Below are 13,715 nucleotides of genomic sequence, written 5' to 3'. Positions count from 1 at the left end.
AACTTTTTCTTGTTGCTTGTGCTTGGCCTTCTAGTGCGGTGTTCAAGTGAGTCACTGATTCGCTCCAAAAGAAGCCACCGACTTCTAATGAAGCGACTCACTGGAACACTGCACTAGAAGTTCAAGCCAGTCGGGCAGCTGCGCCTGCACCTCTCTCTCGTCATGCGACTGCAAGAGAGGCAGGCGTGACTGCTTTGGCTTCTCAAGGTGGGGAGAGGGGTCTCAGAGCCGGCCTGGCCTTGTAGGCCCGTCTTCTCATGGCAGGGTCACCCAGGCATGAGAAGACGGGTCTGCAAGGAACGTTTCTCGAGCCAACGAGCAAGACACTAAGGTTGCGGGAGCCGGGCTGCTGCGTCTGCTCACCGCTGTCGCCTAGAAGCTGCACACCTGGTGGCGACAGGGTCTAGGGGGGAGGACTGGGGGCTGCCGGCGGCTGCGCTAGCATTAAACGAATTAGAGGGCCTTGTGGCTGGGTCAGTAACTCGGAGTTACTGACCCAGCCACAAGGCCCTCTACATTTCATTTCTCAATTTACCCTGGTTGTTTTCGGGAGGCAGTAAGGGGGGTGTAGACTGTAGAGTGGCAGTTGAAAGTTATTATTTTATTTTTTTAAAGAAATGTTTCCCTAAAAAAAACTGTTGCCTCACACTGCATACCTCTGCCTCCTGTTCCTACTGAAATAGGAACATTATAGTAAACAAGAATGTGAGCTGTTGTTCATCAGCAGCAGGCCAGCAGCGCGCACGCACAGGGAGTAGCAGGCCGTGTACTTTACTCTCCAGCACACCTTGGGGCACATGGGGCAGGCCTGGGCCCTGATAGTGCTGCGTGGAGCGCATCTGACTTCAGGCCTGGTGACCATGGCTCCGATAATTTAGCCTTGCTTTAAAGATGGCTCATGTGTTTTATTGTTCGTCCCTGTAGTGCACGGGAATGGCAGGGGGCCTGCCGTGAGTATTCCTTGCACACTCGCACACGCTGAAAAAGCACGTATTATCTATTTATTTAATTTTAAATGGCTTCTCGTTTTTTCTCCCCAAAAGTATCCAGTGGCAATCTTGAATGCTGGTAAATTTAGCAGTGTCTAATTCATCACAAGTACGTGGGCCAATCTACATGAATATTTTGCACACATTTCAAAGTTACATTGAGTGCCTCTAGTTGTACACTGTCAAATAAGTGCATCTTTTAGTTCAGTGGCAAGAGACCACACTCAATTGGAACCGTGCCATGTGATATGTGCTTTTAAATGCATTTATTATGGAAGATGTCATTCCTGTGGTCCGGGAACGCAATTTGTGAAAGGTTTGTGTTGTATCCAACACGTTATAGAACTTAATGTTTCATGCAAACTCTATACTTATAAGGAGGACTTTCTAAAATTGCAATTGGGGCATGGTTTATGTGGTGGGCATTTTTGCAAGTTATGCATTGCCATGAATTGTCAGTGAGCGCTGTATCTTCGGTTGTGAACTTTTTCCTTTGCTTTGGGCGTTTGCATCATTTTGTTACACCGTCACCGGTTCCGTATCTTGAACTTTAGTTTCAGCGCATATCTGTTTGGCAGTGATTTTGAATGACTTAACATTGCGAAGGTTTACACTCGTATTGCATTCTGAATTGCCCGTCTGTTGGTGTCTCCGTCGGTCGCCATGTCAAGTCACCTGCTTTTGCGCGAAAATGCCTTTTGTGTCGTCTGGGGGAAAACACTGCAGTTAGCAGTTGCACCTGATGCCGACTTGGAGGTGCAGCTGCGATGAGTGGGACTTGGTCAAACATTGAGTCTCTGCTATACTACTATATTTGCGCGCATTGTTTTTCTGTGGGAAAGGGAAATAGAATGATTTGCCCAAGATCACACACTTTGCCTGGCCCCTGCCCTCACGAGCCTGCACTCCCCAGCACCACTGCTTGTGCATTTTTTTTTTCAATCGCCACTTTCTCGGTTGAAAGATAAAAAGGCACTCACATTTTGTTTGACAAATTGACATCACTGGCATGCATTTCTAATATCATACTGTGTGCAAATGTTTTCCATACACAACAGTTGAAAATGATTTAGGTGACGATAAATCAGTACTTGTCTTAACAATAGTATCCATATTAAAAAGACCCCACTTTACTGCTCCCCCACTTCCTGTGAGCTTAGTTTTTGTGAGTGTGAGACGTCATGAGGGGCAGAGTTTGCAATAAATACCATAACATGCATGTAAGACGGTGGCCATGTCCATTGGACATTTTTGCCCAAGCCCCAGCATGTCACCAAAGCGGCCACTTTGCCCGAGGGTGGCGATAGGCCTGGACACGCAAAGTAGCCATTGGGCCTGGCCAAAGGCCTGGCTAGGCCACTGGGCATCTGGTCAGTCCAGTGGCCATGTTACTCCCATTGTGGGTCATCTATCTTTCTCAGCCTATCTATCCATCTCAGTGTATCCATCTCTGTGTATCTATCTTTCTATCTGTCCATCTTTTTCTGTATACCTCTTGTGCCTATGTGGAGTAAGCATGGGCATTTTTTGTCAGTACGTTTATATCGTAAACTCACCTGCATTTTGAGCTACACGCTGTGACAGAGTCATTCATAAGGGGCTAGCAGATTGAGACAGGGGAACTCAGAGGGTACCTTCCCCATGTCCCATTGTGATGTGACCTCTGAAAATATTAGACATGTGTGATCATCCAGCCTCCCCACCTCAGAACCTGCAGCGAGAATGATAAAGGAGGTAGGGAAGGAATCTCTAGAGTATAAGGGGTGGAATTTAGGGAGGGCAGAAACACATAATGGAGGGAGTGATTCCTGGAAGGGTCATTCATTGAATCATTAGCCTTTCATCCTTCTGAGGTCGATAATTGAGTACCACTCTGTGGAATAATAATGTCTTCTCTTATTTCAGCGCTCTGAGACCTATGGGTGTGTAGCACTATATAACAATGTATTATTATAACTATTATGTTGAGGCTTGATTAAAGTGAGCTGCAAGAGTTCCCATGAGGAGATGTTTTGGGCGGGGATGGACAGCAACTGGGTGGGAATGGCCATAGGGATTACCATAGCCATAGGCAGTCAACGGGTGGGTAAATAACCATAACATTTAAGTTGTTCTGTTATGTTTTTGTTTTATAAATAAGGCAACACATTTCGGTGGGGTGGAGGGGCTATTCCTTCAATTGTAGGAAGGGTAACTTCAGGGACATTGGGGACAGGGCAAACTCACTTGTGTGGGGGTATCTAAGTTCTTTACCCATTGTAATGAGACTATTCTGGTGCAGCTTCAATGTTACAAGCAGTTGTTACCTCCCTAATTCACGTCTGAAACCATTTTAATACTGCTCTGAGCCTATGTTGCCCTTTCTCAGACCAGTCTCTCACTTTCTCTTTCCACCATAGTACCAGCAATTCTCAATACAAGCTGCTGTAAAATACACCATCACACTTGCACACATAAGAATAATTTACCATTAGTATGTAAAACCTAATGCTTCTTGACATATTTCGGTGGTTTTTTGGACAGTAAATTGAAAATTTTGGAGGCCATGTTTCAAATAATTCCACCCCTTGAGTGGTGAAGGCTTGCGCGCTGTGCGCGCATGCTCACAAATTGCACCAGGGAAATTTACGCCCCACCAGGTTTCAAACTCACCAGCCGCCAGTGCCCACCGTGCTCTGTTCGGACAATGGCTCGCCATTTCAGGGGCAACAGTTTGCCCAGTACTGCATGGAGAGGGGGATCCAACACCGTAAAGTTACCCCGCTCTGGCCCAGGGCGAATGGGGAGGATGAGCGCTTCATGCGGACACTCAACAAGGTCTTCAGAATTTCGCTGGATGTGGGAGGGCAGTTACGTCGCAACCTCTTCGAATTATTGCGAGAGTACCGCACAACCCCACATCAGTCCACCGGGGTCGTGCCGTCCGAGGCCCTATTCAAGTGGTGCCCCAGAGGGCTGCTACCAGACATGGAGGGGCGCCACCCGGGGGTGATTGACAATGACTGCATATGGGTGGAGTGGAGCATCACGAATGAGTGGGAGAGCGCACACCGGAACCTGCCAGAGAAATCGATTGCAGTGGGCTACACCGTTCTGGTCCGGAACCGCAGGCTGGAGGGCAAGCTGTCTCTCCCGTACGAAGCCCAGCCGCTGGAAGTAACTCATGTCAAGGGGTCCATGGTCACTGCAGCTAATGCCAGGGGCACCGTTACGCGGAACGTGTCCTACTTCAAGCGGTTTGAAGCCGCACCCCCTCCCGCGCCACCAGAGGTGCCAAGATCCGGGCCTGGACCAGGGTTGTTGCCGAGGAACGAAGAACCTCCCGAAAGTCCCGGAAGCACCGGGGACACCTCGAGAGGAGCCCAGGAGGTACCTGAGTCGTGCGGGGTGAAAACCCCTGCAGAGGTTCCAGGACTTTATCATGGACCCCACGTCATAACGGGTCGAGAACTGTTCCTGAGTTCCATGACTACACCTGTTGTTTGTTAATGTTATGGTTACTCACTGTTTGGGGAAAAAGGAGGGATGTTGCGTAGTGAATAAGCATTAGGCGCATGCGCGAGCCTTGTTACGGGCCGGAAATACGCATGTTGAATAAAGGAGGTCCCGGCCGGCAGTTGGAGCCGGGACCCCGCACCGGTAACACGCGTCTCGTGTGTGTTCTTGTGTATGCATGCGTGTGAGTGCCCGCAGGGGCTGGGGACTACTCGCGCTCCATAGCAGGCTGTAGCCTCTATAAGTCGACTTTCACTTTAAAGAATGTTCACCTTGCATTCACTGTAACTGGCGCCCTGTGTGCAGCATAAATAAACGGGCGTTTGCCGGCCGCGCAGAGCGACCGGGAAGCCCGAACAGCAAGGACCTGTGTGAGGTGTCGTCCTTGTTAGTTGGGGGCTACGGGACCGCATGGGGGCATGGACGAACCCTCAACAGTGGCGACGAGTGGGGGAAACGATGCCCGGACCCGGCGGTGAATATTAATACAATTTTTTTCACCGAAACGAGGTGAACGCAACACTTCGTTTCTTTGCCGCGGGTAGTGCGTTACCCACGCGGCTGGCGGCCATTTTGGAACACAAGCTGTGGCACTTCACGAGGCTCCGGTTTCGGCTCGGAAGCGGCCCCAAGCTTAATTTTTGGAACCCCTGACAGCAGGAACGCATACCTGCAGGACTATGTGCCTATCTTCAATTTTGGCATTTTCTTTGGGTTTACTACGTCGAGTAGAAGCAAGGAAGAAGGCTTTGGGCATAGGATCAATATGACCCACACACTTTTTCCTCTTCTAATTTTTGGAACATTTGAAGGCTGAACAGTTCATCCTCATCTCTTTCATCATCAGGCTGATGGACACACTCTGTTTCATCCCCTTCATCATCAAGGTGGTGCATCTTCATCAGCAGGTGGGTGGCCACGCTGATTTCACCCTCTTCATCATCACAAGGTGCTGCAGTGACTGTGGAGTTTGAGTTGTGGCCCCGGTGTTCCATGCTGGGGTGCCTGTGCGCTCAGACTCATGAGTGACACTGAGGACCAAGGTGGCGCAGCGGCAGTTCAGCGGCCTCCTCCAACCCCACCACGTGCGCCACCTCAGGGGCAGCTTGTGCAGCAACCTCCATTTGTTTAGGCGGCTCCTCAAGGTCAGGTCTTCCACCTTTGGTACAGCCAGCGGCGGGGCCCGTTGCTCCACAAAACCTTCCGGTCATGGCCCAGGTGCGCACCCAGGCGGCTCTGCAGCCCATCCCCGAGTTTGATGTGTCGGGCCCACCATCTAGCCTAGGGCCCAGATGGAGAAGGTGGGTGGACCATCTGGACATGTACTTTCGAGCGGCCCAGGTGGTGGATGATGACACCAGGCTGGCAACCATGCTGTATTCGGCAGGACCGTCCCTGCAAGAGATTTTTGAATCGCTGCCGCCTGGGGATGGATCATATGGTCAGGCGAAGACTGCCCTGCAGGCTTACTTCTTGCCTCTTGCCAACGCGGACTATGAGCGTTTTGTGATGCTATCGGCCAAGCAGAAGGACGATGAATCTCTGGACTCATTCTATGGCCGCCTGAGGCGTCTCTCCTTAGCCTGCGCCTGGGGGGATGCAGAGGACATGATTAGGACAATGCTCATCCAGGCGTGCTCATCAGGCAAACTCAGGCGCCAGGTGCTACGAGAACCAGGCATCACGCTGCAGCGCATCCTTGAGTTGGGGAGGTGCCATGAGGTGTCAGAGGCGAGAGCAACCAAGATGGAGGCAGGGTCGCGCCCCATCAAGACTGAGGAGGTATGTGCGATGTGGCGCGGCGGCAGGGGTGTCAGAAGGCCTGGAGGTGTTCCCCGAGAGAGGGCCGGAAGGGCAGGGGAAATTTGCTTAAAGTGTGGCTATGACCTGCCCCACCCAGCAGAATGCCCGGCGGCCGGAGAGACATGTGGGCGGTGTGGCTTGCCAGACCATTTTTCCACGGTATGCAAGGCAGCAACGCCTGTGCTGGTACCGAGAGGCCCAGGGCGGGCAAGTTTCACCCGCCAGGGTCGGCCGCCCAACGTCGCTCAGGTGGATCAGAGCGAAGAGGACGCCCAGGTGGAGGAAGTGGAGGAGGACGAGGAAGAAAATGTGTTTTTTGTCTCGAGTGTGGGGGTCCTGAAGAGTAAGAACAGGAGACAGCCCAGGTGTGTAATGAGGTGAATCAATCTCCTGTTCCGGTCCTCGTGGACACTGGGGCATCCGTCAATGTAATGGCACGGGGACATTATGATGTTATGGACCAACCCCCCAAGTTGGCGGCACCAAGGGCCCGCATCTTGGCTTTTGGTGGTCGTCACCCCATTCCCCTGGACGGTGCGTTTGTGGCCAAGGTGGAGCATGATGGCTCGCAAATTAAAGCACGGTTCTATGTGACACCTGTGAGCACCAACACGTTGCTGAGCTGCGCTGCAGCGGAGGCCCTTGGTATTGTTACCTTTGCGTATTCTGTCTACTTGGAGGACATAAATGACCTGTTAGAGAAATATGCAACGCTGTTCAAGGGAATCGGACAGATGGTGGGGGAACCTGTGAGACTACACATTGACGATTCAGTGCAGCCCATTGCCCTGAAGCATCGGCGGGTGCGGTTTCACCTTCGAGAACAGGTGGATAAAGAGCTGGATAGCCTGGTGGATCTAGACATAATAGAGAAGGTGGAGGGCCCCACCCCCTGGGTGTCCCCCATAGTAGTGGCACGAAAACCCAAGCAGCCCGACGCTGTCAGGATCTGCGTTGACATGAGGCTCCCAAACAAGGCCATCAGGAGAGAAAGACACCTCACCCCGACGATGGACAACATCATTGCAGAGGTACAAGGTGCTCGTTTCTTCTCGAAACTGGACCTCAGGGCGGGGTTTGATTTGATTTGATTTTATTTATAAAGCGCAAAAAACCAGGCCCAGGGGCAACCGGTATCATCAGGTTGTCCTCCACCCCGAGTCGACATACATCACCACCTTCACCACACATCGGGGGCTCTACCGTTACAAGAGGCTTAGTTTTGGTGTCTCCTCGGTGGTCGAGGTATTCCAGAACATAATCCGGGGTGCCCTAGCGGACTTGGAGGGTGTTCTGAATATTAGCGACGACATCTTGGTGTTCGCGAGAACGGAGGTCGATCATCTACGGCGTCTGGCAAAGACATTTGAGAGACTGCAGTCCTTGGGCCTCATCCTGCACAAGGAGAAGTGTGAATTCCTCCGACCATCCTTAGAGTTCTTTGGTTTTGTGTTCAAGGAGGGGGGAGTGTCTCCTGATCCCAAGAAGGTGCAGGACATAAAGAAGGCGCAGCCTCCGGAGTCTGTGTCTGAGGTACGGAGCTTTCTGGGCATGGTTACGTACTGTGGACGGTTTATCAAGAATCTTGCCTCCAGGTCGGAACCGCTCAGGGAACTAACGAGAAAGGACACGATCTGGAACTGGGGCCCACTGGAACAGGCCGCGTTTGACGATATCAAAGGCGCCCTGGCAGCCGAGGACACCATGTCCTTCTTCGATCCCATGTTACCATCGGAGATCATTGTTGACGCCAGCACGTTCGGACTGGGCGCCGTCCTGACCCAGGTAGACCCGGATGGGGGTGTCCGCCCGGTGGCCTACGCCAGCAAAGCCCTGTCAGAGGCAGAACAACGATACTCGCAAATTGAGCGGGAGGCACTGGCGGTGCTCTGGGGATGCCGGCACTTCCGACTCTATGTCCTTGGACGCCCGGTGACGGTCGTGACGGACCACAAACCGTTGCTGCCCATCCTGGCGGGGTCATCTTCCAAGCCACCCGCGCGGATTGAAAGATGGATGCTCGCCTTGCTGGAGTATGGGGTCACTCTAATCTATCGGACTGGGGCGAACAACGCGGCCGATTACCTCTCCAGACACCCGGGGGCACCCGGCGGAGGAGACCCGGACACGTGCACTGAGGAGGCCAAAGAACATGTCCGGGTGGTAGTGGAGGCGGCGACACCGAATGCCATGCCTCTCCAAGAGCTGGAGGTGGCGGCAGCCGAGGATGAGTGTTTTAACATCCTGAAGCAGTCCAAGCAGCACGGCTCTTGGAAGTCGGTGCTGGAGGCCCTGGCAGGGCGCACGCAGGAGGCCAGGACTGTGCTGGAGCAGCTATGGAAAGTCCGGGAAGAGCTATCATTTTCAGCGTCCGGGCTCCTGCTCAGGGGTGACCGGATTGTGGTGCCCCAGTCGAAGGTGGGCGACGTGATCGCGCTGGCCCATCGTGGTCACGAGGGTGCCGCCAAGACCAAGGCCCGCCTAAGGCTGAAGGTGTGGTTTCCGGAACTCGAGCGCAAGGTGGATGATTTCGTGGCGGCCTGTGTGTGGTGCCAGGTGGCTTCTCCACTACAGTGAGAGCCGGAGATAGAGGCGATGCCTCGCGGGACGCGACCATGGGAGGTCGTCCATGCGGACTTCGGCTCCACCACGATGGGCACCCACTTCTTGGTCATAGTTGACGAGTATTCCAGATATCCAGAGGTGGAGTTCGTGGATTCAGTAGCGTTCGAGCATGTTGTGGTGGCCGTGGAGAAAATTTTTGCGGCCCATGGATTCCCTCAGACACTGTGCTTGGACAATGGCTCACCATTCCAGAGCGAACGCTTTTCGGAGCTGTTGGAGAGCTATGGGGTGGTGCACAGGAAAATCACTCCCCTGTGGCCAAGGGCCAATGGTGAAGCTGAACGGCTCATGAGGACCCTCAACAAGACCTTTAGAATTGCCCAGGGGCAGGGACAGCCATTGCAGAGAGCGTTGTACCAATTTCTGAGGGTCTATCGCACCACGCCCCACGCATCCACTGGAGTGGCCCCGGCGGAGGCCATGTTTTGGCGTTGCCCGCGTGGGCTGCTACCCGAAGTGGGGGAGAAGGAACCGGGCGTGATCGATGATCGGCAAGTCGAGGCTGATCGAAGAGCACGGATCGAGCAGGAGAATGCCCGGAGAGGGCTTCGCCCACAACGACTGGAACCAGGGGACGAGGTCCTCATTTGCAACAGACATCCACATGGAAAGCTCTCTCTGCCCTATGAGCCAGAACCGCTGGACGTTGTCGCGGTAAAAGGGTCCATGATAACTGCATCGGACGGCCGGTCTGCGGTCACTCGAAATGTCAGCTTCTTCAAGAAGCTACGGGATCCAAGAACTGACCCGCCTCCTGAGCCCGACCCCGGTGAGCTCCCAGAGGACACTGATGAAACACCGGGCCTGCCTGAGTCTCCAGCCAGACCAACACCTGTGGACAGATCACCCATGCCGGAGGTGAGCAGGAGGTACCCCCAGAGGGCTGGGCGAGGGAAACCTTGTCGCCTCACCGATTACGTACTTGGACATTTGGCCGACTACTGTAGTGGTAATCACTGTTGAAGTAAGGGGACCCGGGTGGCTGGTAATAAAGGGGTGTTTCCGACAACGGGGAATGTTAGAATGTTACTGTTATGGTGTATCGTGTGCAGTGCATAGTTGTAGTGTGTGTTTGTTTGTTCTCCTGGAAAAAGGAGGAGTGGAGTGTGGCGCTGCTCGATGACGGGCACGCTTGCGGCGGCGTGACGTTGCACGCCGCCGCGTGCAGCATAAATAAACGGGGCATTTCCCGGCCGCACAGAGCGACCGGGAAGCCCGAACAGCAAGGACCTGTGTGAGGTGTCGTCCTTGTTAGTTGGGGGCTACGGGACTGCATGGGGGCATGGACGAACCCTCAACAATGCCTGAGGGTTTGGTGTGCTGCAATAAATGTAAGAAATAAAAAGAAATAAATAAAACTCTTGTAAAAAATGTGGACAAAATCAGAACGTATCCCTTGTCTAAATAACATTGAATAATTATCAAAAATAAATGGTCCTCTTTTGCTTTGCAATATCTGTTTTCTTTTTAGTCGTGCAAATAAAGAATTATTGTATTATTGCCTTTTCCGCCTTGTCCTTTCATATTTTTTAGTGTACCCTGGGAGCAGGTCATCATTGGGCATGCACTTCAGGGATCCCTTTTCTACGCATGCTCATTTCGTGTGCCGTATATGCGCATGTGCTAATGAACCAATCCTCTGCGGTGTGCGGTTCCGTCTGCTGATTGTCGCTATAACGCGCATGCTCTAATGATACAGTCTCTGCGAAGCGCATGGTTTTCTATCGTCGCGCAAGCTCCAATTTAAGTATCTCTGCAATACGCATGCTCTTTTGGTGGTGTCTCTGCAGTGCGCATGCTCTTTTGGTGGTGTCTCTGCAATGCGCATGCTCTTTTGGTGGTGTCTCTGCAGTGCGCATGCTCTTTTGGTGGTGTCTCTGCAGTGCCCATGCTCTTTTGGTGGTGTCTCGCTGCTCTGCGCATGCTCTGTTGATATGAGTCTCTGCTCTGTATCGCGGCTTTGCTGCTTTGGCCCCAGCTCGTTGAAGCTGATTGATTTGGTGTACATGAAAGTGTTCATATACAACAACAGGTTTATATGAACACTTTCATTTACACCAAACAAGGCTTCTCGTGGCACTCCTCCAGTCTAACGCCACCAAAATGGTACCTATATTTGTGCTATTTTAGCACTGATATTAAACTGGAGGAGTACCACAAGAATACCCTTCCAAAAAGCCAGAATACGAGTGTGACGGTTGCTAGGTTGTTTTTCAACCTATCCTAGTAACTGCTACATGCATTCCGAAAGTGGTGCATTCCTTTCCGGCTTCGGTAGAATGCGCCACATTCAGAATAGGTCTTAAGTGCCGAAAAGTTTTTTAAGCCTTTTAACTTCCTTTCGGTACTTAACACTTGGATGGGAGAAGGGGCCTCACTGGAACTAGCGCCCTGATGTCTGAGTGTTTGGTGCGCTGCTATAAATGTAACAAATAAAAATAAATAAACATTTTGTAAAAAATATTAACAAAATCAGAACTTATGCCTTATTACAAATGAAGAATTACTGTATTAGTGCCTCTTCTGCCTTTTCTTTACATATTTTTGAGTGTGCCTTGGGGGTAGACCATCATTGCGCATGCTCTTCCGTGATACCCTTTCTAAGCCTGCTCTTGCCAGTGTCCGATGTGTGCGCATGCGCTGGTAATCAGTGCCTCTGCGCCACGCATGCTCAGATAAAACTATCTCTGCACCGGGCATGGGTTTTTGACCGTATCTGGCAGTGCGCTTGCACCTAAAAGTGGCCCTTGCAGCACACATGCTGTTTTGATCACTTGTCTGCAGTGCGCATCCTTTCTTAATTAGTATCTCTGCACTGCACATGCTCTGTTGGTCCCTCTCCCTGCACTGCACATGTCTGCTCGGGCATCTTCGGCAGCTCTGGAGGTTCTGAGGCTGGATGTGTCCTGGGACCCTCCTGGCCCCCCCTCTCCACTGATGGTCTGTGAGCCATAAAGCAGTGATTATGGCATCCTGTCCCGCAGGTGAGTGGGGAGAAGAGAAGCTTCTCAGGAGAGATCTTGGCTCTGCTTCTCTCAAGCTCTTCCCCTCTGCATGTGATGGAGAGGGGGCTCCTGTGCATGTGATGGGGGAGGGGTGCAGCTCCCTGTGCATGTGATGGGGGGGGGGAAGGCAGCTCCCTGTGCATGTGATGGGGGGAGGAGGCAGCTCCCTGTGCATGTGATGGAGGGGGAGGAGGCAGATCCCTGTGCATGTGATGGAGAGGGAGGAGGCAGCTCCCTGTGCATGTGATGGAGGGGAGGAGGCAGCTCCCTGTGCATGTGATGGAAGGCAGCTCCCTGTGCATGTGATGGAGGGGAGGAGCAAGCTCCCTGTGCATGTGATGGAGAGGGGGCTCCTGTGCATGTGATGGGGGAGGGGTGCAGCTCCCTGTGCATGTGATGGGGGCAGCTCCCTGTGCATGTGATGGAGAGGGGGCTCCTGTGCATGTGATGGGGGAGGGGTGCAGCTCCCTGTGCATGTGATGATGGGGGGCGGCTCTCTGCATGTGATGGAGGGGCGGAGGGGAGGAGCAAGCTCCCTGTGCATGTGATGGGGGCAGCTCCCTGTGCATGTGATGGAGAGGGGGCTCCTGTGCATGTGATGGGGGAGGGGTGCAGCTCCCTGTGCATGTGATGGTGGGGGGCGGCTCTCTGCATGTGATGGAGGGGCGGAGGGGAGGAGCAAGCTCCCTGTGCATGTGATGGAGAGGGGGCTCCTGTGCATGTGATGGGGGAGGGGTGCAGCTCCCTGTGCATGTGATGGGGGGGGAGGCAGCTCCCTGTGCATGTGATGGAAGGCAGCACCCTGTGCATGTGATGGAGGGGAGGAGGCAGCTCCCTGTGCATGTGATGGAGGGGGGAAGGCAGCTCCCTGTGCATGTGATGGGGGGGGGGAGGCAGCTCCCTGTGCATGTGATGGAAGGCAGCTCCCTGTGCATGTGATGGAGGGGAGGAGCAAGCTCCCTGTGCATGTGATGGAGAGGGGGCTCCTGTGCATGTGATGGGAGAGGGGTGCAGCTCCCTGTGCATGTGATGGGGGCAGCTCCCTGTGCATGTGATGGAGAGGGGGCTCCTGTGCATGTGATGGGGGAGGGGTGCAGCTCCCTGTGCATGTGATGATGGGGGGCGGCTCTCTGCATGTGATGGAGGGGCGGAGGGGAGGAGCAAGCTCCCTGTGCATGTGATGGGGGCAGCTCCCTGTGCATGTGATGGAGAGGGGGCTCCTGTGCATGTGATGGGGGAGGGGTGCAGCTCCCTGTGCATGTGATGGTGGGGGGCGGCTCTCTGCATGTGATGGAGGGGCGGAGGGGAGGAGCAAGCTCCCTGTGCATGTGATGGAGAGGGGGCTCCTGTGCATGTGATGGGGGAGGGGCAGCCCCCTGCATGTGATGGAGTGGGAGGAGGCAGTTCCCCCCTGTGGACATTTCCATTGTATGTTTTCTCTGGATGCTCTGTACTTGGAGTATTTCATTTAGATCTTTATTATTGTAGATTAATTAATCATATGCTAATGTTTGCTTTCCCCAGGGCTGAATGCGTTATTGGTGTGTCCTCGTGTTCACCAAAAGTAAGAAGCATGGACCACAAGAGGTAAATAACTGCTGTGGATTATTTATGCCTCCCCGCAAAGGTTGTTCTTTCCTTCTGTCGCCTGACCCGCGTGTCTGCGCCCCCCTCACCCCCGCCACCTCTTCCCTTCTCTTTTTGAGAAGCGTAACAAGCTATCCCAGCCCCTTAGCGAGATTTTCAATGGGGGGGTAGGGGGAAGGGGGTCAAAGGGTGCCTTTCAAAGTTCATGAGC

At 53.2% G+C, this 13,715-nt stretch overlaps 1 protein-coding gene across 2 annotated transcripts in view; it reads left to right on the top strand.

Moving 5' to 3' along the window:
- Positions 1-11,622: 11,622 nt before the first annotated feature.
- Positions 11,623-13,715, top strand: part of LOC138511124 (zinc finger protein 850-like) — a 42,145-nt gene continuing 40,052 nt past the window's right edge. For both annotated transcript variants that reach the window (XM_069626609.1, XM_069626610.1), the window contains exons 1-2: positions 11,623-11,896; positions 13,442-13,504. The gene's annotated coding sequence lies outside the window, so the exon portion shown is untranslated. The remainder of the gene's footprint in view (positions 11,897-13,441; positions 13,505-13,715) is intronic.

This window comes from Ambystoma mexicanum, chromosome 6p, assembly GCF_040938575.1.
Source record: "Ambystoma mexicanum isolate Mex_15411 chromosome 6p, UKY_AmexF1_1, whole genome shotgun sequence".
NCBI classification, from domain to species: Eukaryota; Metazoa; Chordata; class Amphibia; order Caudata; family Ambystomatidae; genus Ambystoma; species Ambystoma mexicanum.
This window is presented reverse-complemented; position numbering and strand designations above follow the sequence as displayed.